The following is a 14,814-nucleotide window of genomic DNA, read 5'->3' as shown; positions in this document are numbered from 1 at the left end:
AAAATAATTTTTTCAAATGTTGAAAAAATTATGCAAAATGTCAAAAGGATTGTGCCTCATGTTGAATAACCACTTTTTAAAGCCCCACAGTGACCAAAATTGCCATTTTAACAGACTTTTCCTCCTTCTCAGAAGCTTCTATTTCGACCAATTTCTGGCAGAAAAATGACTCTAAACACACTTATTTTAGTTCCAAAAGCGATAATTCACAATTAATAGTCGTTTATAGTCAAAAGAGAAAACAATAAAAAATGACCATTTCTGACTGTGTGGAGAAAGTTCGATAGGTCCGGGGTCATCGTTTTTCATCAAAAACACGTATTTTTTCAGATGTTGAAAAAATGATGCAAAATGTCAAATGGATTGTGCCTCATGTTGAATAACCACTTTTTAAAGTCACACAGTGACCAAAATTGCCATTTTAACAGACTTTTCCTCCTTCTCAGAAGCTTCTATTTCAACCAATTTCTGGCAGAAAAATGACTCTAAACACACTTATTTTAGTTCCAAAAGCGATAATTCACATTTAATAGTCTTTTATAGTCAAAAGAGAAAACAATAAAAATGACCATTTCTGACTATGTGGAGAAAGTTCGACAGGTCTGTGGTCATCGTTTTTCATCAAAAAAATTATTTTTTCAAATGGTGAAAAAATGAATCAAAATGTCAAATGGATTGTGCCTCATGTTGAATAACCACTTTTTAAAGCCACACAGTGACCAAAATTGCCATTTTAACAGACTTTTCCTCCTTCTCAGAAGCTTCTAATTTCGACCAATTTCTGTCAGCAAAATGACTCTAAACACCTTCATTTTAGTTCCAAACATGATAATTCACATTTAATAGTCATTTACAGTCAAAAAAGAAAACAATAAAAAATGACCATTTCTGACTATGTGGAGAAAGTTCGACAGGTCCGGGATCATCGTTTTCATCAAAAAAACTTATTTTTTCAAATGTTGAAAAAATGATGCAAAATATCAAAAGGATTGTGCCTCATGTTGAATAACCACTTTTTAAAGCCCCACAGTGACCAAAATTGCCATTTTAACAGACTTTTCCTCCTTCTCACAAGCTTCTATTTCGACCAATTTCTGGCAGAAAAATGACTCTAAACACACTTATTTTAGTTCCAAAAGCGATAATTCACATTTAATAGTAGTTTATAGTCAAAAGAGAAAACAATAAAAAATGAACATTTTTGACTATGTGGAGAAAGTTTGACAGGTCATAAAAAAAACGTATGTTTTCAAATGTTGAAAAAATGATGCAAAATGTCAAATGGATTGTGCCTCATGTTGAATAACCACTTTTTTAAAGTCACACAGTGACCAAAATTGCCATTTTAACAGACTGTTCCTCCTACTCAGAGCTTCAATTTCGATCAATTTCTGGCAGAAAAATGACTCTAATTACTCTTATTTTAGTTCCAAAAGTGATGATTCATATTTAATAGTTATTTACAGTCAAAAGAGAAAACATTAAAAATGACCATTTCTGACCATCTGGAGAAAGTTTGACAGGTCCAGGTTCATCGTTTTTCATCAAATTTTTTTTTTAAAATGTTGAAAAAATGATTCAAAATTTCAAAAGGATTGTGCCTTATGTTGAATAACCACTTTTTAAAGTCACACAGTGACCAAAATTGCCATTTTTACAGACTGTTCCTCCTACTCAGAGCTTCAATTTCGATCAATTTCTGGCAGAAAAATGAATCTAATTACTCTTATTTTAGTTCCAAAAGCGATAATTCACATTTAATAATAGTTTATAGTCAAAAGAGAAAACAATAAAAAATGAACATTTCTGACTATGTGGAGAAAGTTCGACAGGTCCGGGATCATCGTTTTCATCAAAAAAACTTATTTTTTCAAATGTTGAAAAACTGATGCAAAATATCAAAAGAATTGTGCCTCATTTTGAATAACCACTTTTTGAAGCCACACAGTGACCAAAATTGCTATTTTAACAGACTTTTCCTCCTACTCAGAAGCTTCTATTTCGACCAATTTCTGTCAGAAAAATTACTCTAAACACCTTCATTTTAGTTCCAAACATGATAATTCACATTTAATAGTCATTTACAGTCAAAAAAGAAAACAATAAAAAATGACTATTTCTGACTATGTGGAGAAAGTTCGACAGGTCTGAGGTCATCATTTTTCATCCAAAAAAATATTTTTTCAAATGGTGAAAAAATGATTCAAAATGTCAAATGGATTGTGCCTCATGTTGAATAACCACTTTTTAAAGTCACACAGTGACCAAAATTGCCATTTTAACAGACTTTTCCTCCTTCTCAGAAGCTTCTATTTCGACCAATTTCTGGCAGAAAAATGACTCTAAACACACTTATTTTAGTTCCAAAAGCGATAATTCACATTTAATAGTCGTTTATAGTCAAAAGAGAATACAATAAAAAATGACCATTTCTGACCATCTGGAGAAAGTTTGACAGGCCGGGTTCATCGTTTTTCATCAATTTTTTTTTTTTTTTCGATGTTGAAAAAATGAATCAAAATGTCAAATGGATTGTGCCTCATGTGAATAACCACTTTTTAAAGCCCCACAGTGACCAAAATTGCCATTTTAATAGACTTTTCCTCCTTCTCAGAAGCTTCTATTTCGACCAATTTCTGGCAGAAAAATGACTCTAAACACACTTATTTTAGTTCCAAAAGCGATAATTCACATTTAATAGTCGTTTACAGTCAAAAGAGAAAACAATAAAAAATGACCATTTCTGGCTGTGTGGAGAAAGTTCGATAGGTCATCGTTTTTCATCAAAAACACGTATTTTTTCAGATGTTGAAAAAATGATGCAAAATGTCAAATGGATTGTGCCTCATGTTGAATAACCACTTTTTAAAGTCACACAGTGACCAAAATTGCCATTTTAACAGACTTTTCCTCCTTCTCAGAAGCTTCTGGCATAAAAATGACTCTAAACACACTTATTTTAGTTCCAAAAGCGATAATTCACATTTAATAGTCGTTTATAGTCAAAAGAGAAAACAATAAAAAATGACCATTTCTGACTGTGTGGAGAAAGTTCGATAGGTCCGGGGTCATCGTTTTTCATCAAAAACACGTATTTTTTCAGATGTTGAAAAAATGATGCAAAATGTCAAATGGATTGTGCCTCATGTTGAATAACCACTTTTTAAAGTCACACAGTGACCAAAATTGCCATTTTAACAGACTTTTCCTCCTTCTCAGAAGCTTCTATTTCAACCAATTTCTGGCAGAAAAATGACTTAAACACACTTATTTTAGTTCCAAAAGCGATAATTCACATTTAATAGTCGTTTATAGTCAAAAGAGAATACAATAAAAAATGACCATTTCTGACCATCTGGAGAAAGTTTGACAGGTCCGGGTTCATCGTTTTTAATCAAAAATTTTTTTTTTTCGATGTTGAAAAAATGAATCAAAATGTCAAATGGATTGTGCCTCATGTTGAATAACCACTTTTTAAAGCCACACAGTGACCAAAATTGCCATTTTAACAGACTTTTCTCCTTCTCAGAAGCTTCTATTTCGACCAATTTCTGGCAGAAAAATGACTCTAAACACACTTATTTTAGTTCCAAAAGCGATAATTCACATTTAATAGTCTTTTATAGTCAAAAGAGAAAACAATAAAAATGACCATTTCTGACTATGTGGAGAAAGTTCGACAGGTCCGGGATCATCGTTTTCATCAAAAAAACTTATTTTTTCAAATGTTGAAAAAATGATGCAAAATATCAAAAGGATTGTGCCTCATGTTGAATAACCACTTTTTAAAGCCCCACAGTGACCAAAATTGCCATTTTTACAGACTGTTCCTCCTACTCAGAGCTTCAATTTCGATCAATTTCTGGCAGAAAAATGAATCTAATTACTCTTATTTTAGTTCCAAAAGCGATAATTCACATTTAATAGTCGTTTATAGTCAAAAGAGAAAACAATAAAAAATGAACATTTCTGACTATGTGGAGAAAGTTTGACAGGTCCAGGTTCATCGTTTTTCATCAAAACATTTTTTTTTCAAATATTGAAAAAATGATTCAAAATTTCAAAAGGATTGTGCCTTATGTTGAATAACCACTTTTTAAAGCCACACGTGACCAAAATTGCCATTTTTACAGACTGTTCCTCCTACTCAGAGCTTCAATTTCGATCAATTTCTGGCAGAAAAATGACTCTAATTACTCTTATTTTAGTTCCAAAAGCGATAATTCACATTTAATAGTCGTTTACAGTCAAAAGAGAAAACAATAAAAAATGACCATTTCTGACTGTGTGGAGAAAGTTCGATAGGTCCGGGGTCATCGTTTTTCATCAAAAAAACTTAATTTTGTCAAATGTTGAAAAAATGATGCAAAATGTCAAATGGATTGTGCCTCATGTTGAATAACCACTTTTTAAAGTCACACAGTGACCAAAATTGCCATTTTAACAGACTTTTCCTCCTTCTCAGAAGCTTCTGGCATAAAAATGGCTCTAAACACACTTATTTTAGTTCCAAAAGCGATAATTCACATTTAATAGTCGTTTATAGTCAAAAGAGAAAACAATAAAAAATGACCATTTCTGACTGTGTGGAGAAAGTTCGATAGGTCCGGGGTCATCGTTTTTCATCAAAAACACGTATTTTTTCAGATGTTGAAAAAATGATGCAAAATGTCAAATGGATTGTGCCTCATGTTGAATAACCACTTTTTAAAGTCACACAGTGACCAACATTGCCATTTTAACAGACTTTTCCTCCTTCTCAGAAGCTTCTATTTCAACCAATTTCTGGCAGAAAAATGACTTAAACACACTTATTTTAGTTCCAAAAGCGATAATTCACATTTAATAGTCGTTTATAGTCAAAAGAGAATACAATAAAAAATGACCATTTCTGACCATCTGGAGAAAGTTTGACAGGTCCGGGTTCATCGTTTTTAATCAAAAAATTTTTTTTTTCGATGTTGAAAAAATGAATCAAAATGTCAAATGGATTGTGCCTCATGTTGAATAACCACTTTTTGAAGCCACAAAGTGACCAAAATTGCCATTTTAACAGACTTTTCCTCCTACTCAGAAGCTTCTATTTCGACCAATTTCTGTCAGAAAAATGACTCTAAACACCTTCATTTTAGTTCCAAACATGATAATTCACATTTAATAGTCATTTACAGTCAAAAAAGAAAACAATACAAAATGACCATTTCTGACTATGTGGAGAAAGTTCGACAGGTCCGGGATCATCGTTTTCATCAAAAAAACTTATTTTTTCAAATGTTGAAAAAATGATGCAAAATATCAAAAGGATTGTGCCTCATGTTGAATAACCACTTTTTAAAGCCCCACAGTGACCAAAATTGCCATTTTAACAGACTTTTCCTCCTTCTCAGAAGCTTCTATTTCGACCAATTTCTGGCAGAAAAATGACTCTAAACACACTTATTTTAGTTGCAAAAGCGATAATTCACATTTAATAGTCTTTTATAGTCAAAAGAGAAAACAATAAAAATGACCATTTCTGACTATGTGGAGAAAGTTCGACAGGTCTGTGGTCATCGTTTTTCATCAAAAAAATTATTTTTTCAAATGGTGAAAAAATTATTCAAAATGTCAAATGGATTGTGCCTCATGTTGAATACCCACTTTTTAAAGCCACACAGTGACCAAAATTGCCATTTTAACAGACTTTTCCTCCTTCTCAGAAGCTTCTATTTCGACCAATTTCTGTCAGCAAAATGACTCTAAACACCTTCATTTTAGTTCCAAACATGATAATTCACATTTAATAGTCATTTACAGTCAAAAAAGAAAACAATAAAAAATGACCATTTCTGACTATGTGGAGAAAGTTCGACAGGTCCGGGATCATCGTTTTCATCAAAAAAACTTATTTATTCAAATGTTGAAAAAATGATGCAAAATATCAAAAGGATTGTGCCTCATGTTGAATAACCACTTTTTAAAGCCCCACAATGACCAAAATTGCCATTTTAACAGACTTTTCCTCCTTCTCACAAGCTTCTATTTCGACCAATTTCTGGCAGAAAAATGACTCTAAACACACTTATTTTAGTTCCAAAAGCGATAATTCACATTTAATAGTAGTTTATAGTCAAAAGAGAAAACAATAAAAAATGAACATTTTTGACTATGTGGAGAAAGTTCGACAGGTCCGGGATCATCGTTTTCATCAAAAAAACTTATTTTTTCAAATGGTGAAAAAATGATTCAAAATGTCAAATGGATTGTGCCTCATGTTGAATAACCACTTTTTAAAGCCACACAGTGACCAAAATTGCCATTTTAACAGACTTTTCCTCCTTCTCAGAAGCTTCTGGCATAAAAATGACTCTAAACACACTTATTTTAGTTCCAAAAGCGATAATTCACATTTAATAGTCGTTTATAGTCAAAAGAGAAAACAATGAAAAATGACCATTTCTGACTGTGTGGAGAAAGTTCGATAGGTCCGGGGTCATCGTTTTTCATCAAAAACACGTATTTTTTCAGATGTTGAAAAAATGATGCAAAATGTCAAATGGATTGTGCCTCATGTTGAATAACCACTTTTTAAAGTCACACAGTGACCAAAATTGCCATTTTAACAGACTTTTCCTCCTTCTCAGAAGCTTCTATTTCAACCAATTTCTGGCAGAAAAATGACTTAAACACACTTATTTTAGTTCCAAAAGCGATAATTCACATTTAATAGTCGTTTATAGTCAAAAGAGAATACAATAAAAAATGACCATTTCTGACCATCTGGAGAAAGTTTGACAGGTCCGGGTTCATCGTTTTTAATCAAAAAAAATTTTTTTCGATGTTGAAAAAATGAATCAAAATGTCAAATGGATTGTGCCTCATGTTGAATAACCACTTTTTGAAGCCACAAAGTGACCAAAATTGCCATTTTAACAGACTTTTCCTCCTACTCAGAAGCTTCTATTTCGACCAATTTCTGTCAGAAAAATGACTCTAAACACCTTCATTTCAGTTCCAAACATGGCAATTCACATTTATTAGTCATTTACAGTCAAAAAAGAAAACAATAAAAAATGACCATTTCTGACTACGTGGAGAAAGTTCGACTGGTCTGTGGTCATCGTTTTCATCAAAAAAATAATTTTTTCAAATAGTGAAAAAATGATTCAAAATGTCAAATGGATTGTGCCTCATGTTGAATAACCACTTTTTAAAGCCACACAGTGACCAAAATTGCCATTTTAACAGACTTTTCTCCTTCTCAGAAGCTTCTATTTCGACCAATTTCTGGCAGAAAAATGACTCTAAACACACTTTTTTTAGTTCCAAAAGCGATAATTCACATTTAATAGTCTTTTATAGTCAAAAGAGAAAACAATAAAAATGACCATTTCTGACTATGTGGAGAAAGTTCGACAGGTCTGTGGTCATCGTTTTTCATCAAAAAAATTATTTTTTCAAATGGTGAAAAAATTATTCAAAATGTCAAATGGATTGTGCCTCATGTTGAATAACCACTTTTTAAAGTCACACAGTGACCAAAATTGCCATTTTAACAGACTTTTCCTCCTTCTCACAAGCTTCTATTTCGACCAATTTCTGGCAGAAAAATGACTCTAAACACACTTATTTTAGTTCCAAAAGCGATAATTCACATTTAATAGTAGTTTATAGTCAAAAGAGAAAACAATAAAAAATGAACATTTTTGACTATGTGGAGAAAGTTCGACAGGTCCGGGATCATCGTTTTCATCAAAAAAACTTATTTTTTCAAATGGTGAAAAAATGATTCAAAATGTCAAATGGATTGTGCCTCATGTTGAATAACCACTTTTTAAAGCCACACAGTGACCAAAATTGCCATTTTAACAGACTTTTCCTCCTTCTCAGAAGCTTCTATTTCGACCAATTTCTGGAAGAAAAATGACTCTAAACACCTTCATTTTAGTTCCAAACATGATAATTCACATTTAATAGTCATTTACAGTCAAAAAAGAAAACAATAAAAAATGACCATTTCTGACTATGTGGAGAAAGTTCGACAGGTCATCAAAAAAACGTATGTTTTCAAATGTTGAAAAAATGATGCAAAATATTAAAAGGGTTGTGCCTCATGTTGAATAACCACTTTTTAAAGTCACACAGTGACCAAAATTGCCATTTTAACAGACTTTTCCTCCTTCTCAGAAGCTTCTATTTCGACCAATTTCTGGCAGAAAAATGACTCTAAACACACTTATTTTAGTTCCAAAAGCGATAATTCACATTTAATAGTCGTTTACAGTCAAAAGGGAAAACATTAAAAAATGACCATTTCTGACCATCTGTAGAAAGTTCGACAGGTCCGAGGTCATCGTTTTTCATCCAAAAAATAATTTTTTCAAATGTTGAAAAAATGATGCAAAATGTCAAAAGGATTGTGCCTCATGTTGAATAACCACTTTTTAAAGCCCCACAGTGACCAAAATTGCCATTTTAACAGACTTTTCCTCCTTCTCAGAAGCTTCTATTTCGACCAATTTCTGGCAGAAAAATGACTCTAAACACACTTATTTTAGTTCCAAAAGCGATAATTCACATTTAATAGTCGTTTATAGTCAAAAGAGAAAACAATAAAAAATGACCATTTCTGACTGTGTGGAGAAAGTTCGATAGGTCCGGGGTCATCGTTTTTCATCAAAAACACGTATTTTTTCAGATGTTGAAAAAATGATGCAAAATGTCAAATGGATTGTGCCTCATGTTGAATAACCACTTTTTAAAGTCACACAGTGACCAAAATTGCCATTTTAACAGACTTTTCCTCCTTCTCAGAAGCTTCTATTTCAACCAATTTCTGGCAGAAAAATGACTTAAACACACTTATTTTAGTTCCAAAAGCGATAATTCACATTTAATAGTCGTTTATAGTCAAAAGAGAATACAATAAAAAATGACCATTTCTGACCATCTGGAGAAAGTTTGACAGGTCCGGGTTCATCGTTTTTAATCAAAATTTTTTTTTTTTCGATGTTGAAAAAATGAATCAAAATGTTAAATGGATTGTGCCTCATGTTGAATAACCACTTTTTAAAGCCACACAGTGACCACAATTGCCATTTTAACAGACTTTTCCTCCTTCTCAGAAGCTTCTGAAGCTTCAGAAGACCAATTTCTGTCAGCAAAATGACTCTAAACACCTTCATTTTAGTTCCAAACATGATAATTCACATTTAATAGTCATTTACAGTCAAAAAAGAAAACAATAAAAAATGACCATTTCTGACTATGTGGAGAAAGTTCGACAGGTCCGGGATCATCGTTTTCATCAAAAAAACTTATTTTTTCAAATGTTGAAAAAATGATGCAAAATATCAAAAGGATTGTGCCTCATGTTGAATAACCACTTTTTAAAGCCCCACAGTGACCAAAATTGCCATTTTAACAGACTTTTCCTCCTTCTCACAAGCTTCTATTTCGACCAATTTCTGGCAGAAAAATGACTCTAAACACACTTATTTTAGTTCCAAAAGCGATAATTCACATTTAATAGTAGTTTATAGTCAAAAGAGAACACAATAAAAAATGAACATTTTTGACTATGTGGAGAAAGTTCGACAGGTCCGGGATCATCGTTTTCATCAAAAAAACTTATTTTTTCAAATGGTGAAAAAATGATTCAAAATGTCAAATGGATTGTGCCTCATGTTGAATAACCACTTTTTAAAGCCACACAGTGACCAAAATTGCCATTTTAACAGACTTTTCCTCCTTCTCAGAAGCTTCTATTTCGACCAATTTCTGGCAGAAAAATGAAAAATGATGCAAAATGTCAAATGGATTGTGCCTCATGTTGAATAACCACTTTTTAAAGTCACACAGTGACCAAAATTGCCATTTTAACAGACTTTTCCTCCTTCTCAGAAGCTTCTATTTCAACCAATTTCTGGCAGAAAAATGACTTAAACACACTTATTTTAGTTCCAAAAGCGATAATTCACATTTAATAGTCGTTTATAGTCAAAAGAGAATACAATAAAAAATGACCATTTCTGACCATCTGGAGAAAGTTTGACAGGTCCGGGGTCATCGTTTTTCATCAAAAACACGTATTTTTTCAGATGTTGAAAAAATGAATCAAAATGTCAAATGGATTGTGCCTCATGTTGAATAACCACTTTTTGAAGCCACAAAGTGACCAAAATTGCCATTTTAACAGACTTTTCCTCCTACTCAGAAGCTTCTATTTCGACCAATTTCTGTCAGAAAAATGACTCTAAACACCTTCATTTCAGTTCCAAACATGGCAATTCACATGTATTAGTCATTTACAGTCAAAAAAGAAAACAATAAAAAATGACCATTTCTGACTACGTGGAGAAAGTTCGACTGGTCTGTGGTCATCGTTTTCATCAAAAAAATAATTTTTTCAAATGGTGAAAAAATGATGCAAAATATCAAAAGGATTGTGCCTCATGTTGAATAACCACTTTTTAAAGCCCCACAGTGACCAAAATTGCCATTTTAACAGACTTTTCCTCCTTCTCAGAAGCTTCTATTTCGACCAATTTCTGTCAGCAAAATGACTCTAAACACCTTCATTTTAGTTCCAAACATGATAATTCACATTTAATAGTCATTTACAGTCCAAAAAGAAAACAATAAAAAATGACCATTTCTGACTATGTGGAGAAAGTTCGACAGGTCTGTGGCCATCGTTTTTCATCAAAAGAATTATTTTTTCAAATGTCAAATGGATTGTGCCTCATGTTGAATAATGTTCAGAAGCTTCTATTTCAACCAATTTCAGGCAGAAAAATGACTCTAAACACACTTATTTTAGTTCGAAAAGCGATAATTCACATTTAATAGTCGTTTATAGTCAAAAGAGAAAACAATACAAAATGACCATTTCTGACTATGTGGAGAAAGTTCGACAGGTCCGGATTCATCGTTTTCATCAAAAAAACTTATTTTTTCAAATGTTGAAAAAATGATGCAAAATATCAAAAGGGTTGTGCCTCATGTTGAATAACCACTTTTTAAAGTCACACAGTGACCAAAATTGCCATTTTAACAGACTTTTCCTCCTTCTCAGAAGCTTCTATTTCGACCAATTTCTGGCAGAAAAATGACTCTAAACACACTTATTTTAGTTCCAAAAGTGATAATTCACATTTAATAGTAGTTTACAGTTAAAAGAGAAAACAATAAAAAAAGAACATTTCTGACTATGTGGAGAAAGTTCGACAGGTCCGGGATCATCGTTTTCATCAAAAAAACTTATTTTTTCAAATGTTGAAAAAATGATGCAAAATATCAAAAGGATTGTGCCTCATGTTGAATAACCACTTTTTAAAGCCCCACAGTGACGAAAATTGCCATTTTTACAGACTTTTCCTCCTACTCAGAAGCTTCTATTTCGACCAATTTCTGTCAGCAAAATGACTCTAAACACGTTCATTTTAGTTCCAAACATGATAATTCACATCTAATAGTCATTTACAGTCAAAAAACAAAACAATAAAAAATGACCATTTATGACTATGTGGAGAAAGTTCAACAGGTCATCAAAAAAACGTATGTTTTCAAATGTTGAAAAAATGATGCAAAATATCAAAAGGATCGTGCCTCATGTTGAATAACCACAAAGCCCCAGAGTGACCAAAATTGCAATTTTTACAGACTTTTCCTCCTACTCAGAAGCTTCTATTTCGATCAATTTCTGGCAGAAAAATGACTCTAAACACTCTTATTTTAGTTCCAAAAGTGATAATTCATATTTAATAGTCATTTACCGTCAAAAAAGAAAAGAATAAAAAATGACCATTTCTGACTATGTGGAGAAAGTTCGACAGGTCTGTGGTCATCGTTTTTCATCAAAATTTTTTTTTTCAAATGGTGAAAAAATGATTCAAAATTTCAAAAGGATTGTGCCTTATGTTGAATAACCACTTTTTAAAGCCACACAGTGACCAAAATTGCCATTTTAACAGACTTTTCCTCATTCTCAGAAGCTTCTATTTCAACCAATTTCAGGCAGAAAAATTACTCTAAACACACTTATTTTAGTTCCAAAAGCGATAATTCACATTTAATAGTCGTTTATAAAAATGACTCTAAACACACTTATTTTAGTTCCAAAAGCGATAATTCACATTTAATAGTCGTTTACAGTCAAAAGGGAAAACATTAAAAAATGACCATTTCTGACCATCTGTAGAAAGTTCGACAGGTCTGTGGTCATCGTTTTTCATCAAAAAAATTATTTTTTCAAATGGTGAAAAAATGATTCAAAATGTCAAATGGATTGTGCCTCATGTTGAATAACCACTTTTTAAAGTCACACAGTGACCAAAATTGCCATTTTAACAGACTTTTCCTCCTTCTCAGAAGCTTCTATTTCAACCAATTTCAGGCAGAAAAATGACTCTAAACACACTTATTTTAGTTCCAAAAGCGATAATTCACATTTAATAGTCGTTTATAGTCAAAAGAGAAAACAATACAAAATGACCATTTCTGACTATGTGGAGAAAGTTCGACAGGTCCGGATTCATCGTTTTCATCAAAAAAACTTATTTTTTCAAATGTTGAAAAAATGATGCAAAATATCAAAAGGATTGTGCCTCATGTTGAATAACCACTTTTTAAAGCCCCACAGTGACCATAATTGCAATTTTTACAGACTTTTCCTCCTACTCAGAAGCTTCAATTTCGATCAATTTCTGGCAGAAAAATGACTCTAATTACTCTTATTTTAGTTCCAAAAGTGATAATTCATATTTAATAGTCATTTACAGTCAAAAGAGAAAACATTAAAATATGACCATTTCTGCCCATCTGGAGAAAGTTTGACAGGTCTGTGGTCATCGTTTTCATCAAAAAAATAATTTTTTCAAATGTTGGAAAAATGATGCAAAATATCAAAAGGATTGTGCCTCATGTTGAATAACCACTTTTTAAAGTCACACAGTGACCAAAATAGCCATTTTAACAGACTTTTCCTCCTTGTCAGAAGCTTCTATTTCGACCAATTTCTGGCAGAAAAATGACTCTAAACACACTTATTTTAGTTCCAAAAGCGATAATTCACATTTAATAGTAGTTTATAGTCAAAAGAGAAAAAAATAAAAAATGAACATTTCTGACTATGTGGAGAAAGTTCGACAGGTCTGTGGTCATCGTTTTTCATCAAAAAAATTATTTTTTCAAATGGTGAAAAAATGATTCAAAATGTCAAATGGATTGTGCCTCATGTTGAATAACCACTTTTTAAAGTCACACAGTGACCAAAATTGCCATTTTAACAGACTTTTCCTCCTTCTCAGAAGCTTCTATTTCGACCAATTTCTGTCAGCAAAATGACTCTAAACACGTTCATTTTAGTTCCAAACATGATAATTCACATCTAATAGTCATTTACAGTCAAAAAACAAAACAATAAAAAATGACCATTTCTGACTATGTGGAGAAAGTTCGACAGGTCATCAAAAAAACGTATGTTTTCAAATGTTGAAAAAATGATGCAAAATATCAAAAGGATCGTGCCTCATGTTGAATAACCACAAAGCCCCAGAGTGACCAAAATTGCAATTTTTACAGACTTTTCCTCCTACTCAGAAGCTTCTATTTCGATCAATTTCTGGCAGAAAAATGACTCTAAACACTCTTATTTTAGTTCCAAAAGTGATAATTCATATTTAATAGTCATTTACCGTCAAAAAAGAAAAGAATAAAAAATGACCATTTCTGACTATGTGGAGAAAGTTCGACAGGTCTGTGGCCATCGTTTTTCATCAAAAAATTTATTTTTTCAAATGTTGAAAAAACGATGCAAAATATCAAAAGGATTGTGCCTCATGTTAAATAACCACTTTTTAAAGCCCCACAGTGACCAAAATTGCCATTTTTACAGACTTTTCCTCCTACTCAGAAGCTTTATTTCGACCAATTTCTGGCATAAAAATGACTCTAAACACACTTATTTTAGTTCCAAACGCGATAATTCACATTTAATAGTCGTTTACAGTCAAAAGGGAAAACATTAAAAAATGACCATTTCTGACCATCTGTAGAAAGTTCGACAGGTCCGAGGTCATCGTTTTTCATCCAAAAAATACTTTTTTCAAATGTTGAAAAAATGATGCAAAATGTCAAATGGATTGTGCCTCATGTGAATAACCACTTTTTAAAGTCACACAGTGACCAAAATTGCCATTTTAACAGACTTTTCCTCCTTCTCAGAAGCTTCTATTTCAACCAATTTCTGGCAGAAAAATGACTCTAAACACACTTATTTTAGTTCCAAAAGCGATAATTCACATTTAATAGTCGTTTATAGTCAAAAGAGAATACAATAAAAAATGACCATTTCTGACCATCTGGAGAAAGTTTGACAGGTCCGGGTTCATCGTTTTTCATCAAAAAAATTTTTTTTTCGATGTTGAAAAAATTAATCAAAATGTCAAATGGATTGTGCCTCATGTTGAATAACCACTTTTTGAAGCCACACAGTGACCAACATTGCCATTTTTACAGACTGTTCCTCCTACTCAGAGCTTCAATTTCGATCAATTTCTGGCAGAAAAATGACTCTAATTACTCTTATTTTAGTTCCAAAAGTGATGATTCATATTTAATAGTTATTTACAGTCAAAAGAGAAAACATTAAAATATGACCATTTCTGACCATCTGGAGAAAGTTTGACAGGTCCAGGTTCATCGTTTTTCATCAAATTTTTTTTTTCAAATGTTGAAAAAATGATTCAAAATTTCAAAAGGATTGTGCCTTATGTTGAATAACCACTTTTTAAAGTCACACAGTGACCAAAATTGCCATTTTTACACACTGTT

Source organism: Lissotriton helveticus, chromosome 9 (assembly GCF_964261635.1).
Source record: "Lissotriton helveticus chromosome 9, aLisHel1.1, whole genome shotgun sequence".
Taxonomy (NCBI): Eukaryota; Metazoa; Chordata; class Amphibia; order Caudata; family Salamandridae; genus Lissotriton; species Lissotriton helveticus.
The sequence above is the reverse complement of the archived record's forward strand: the minus strand, read 5'-3'. Positions refer to the sequence as shown.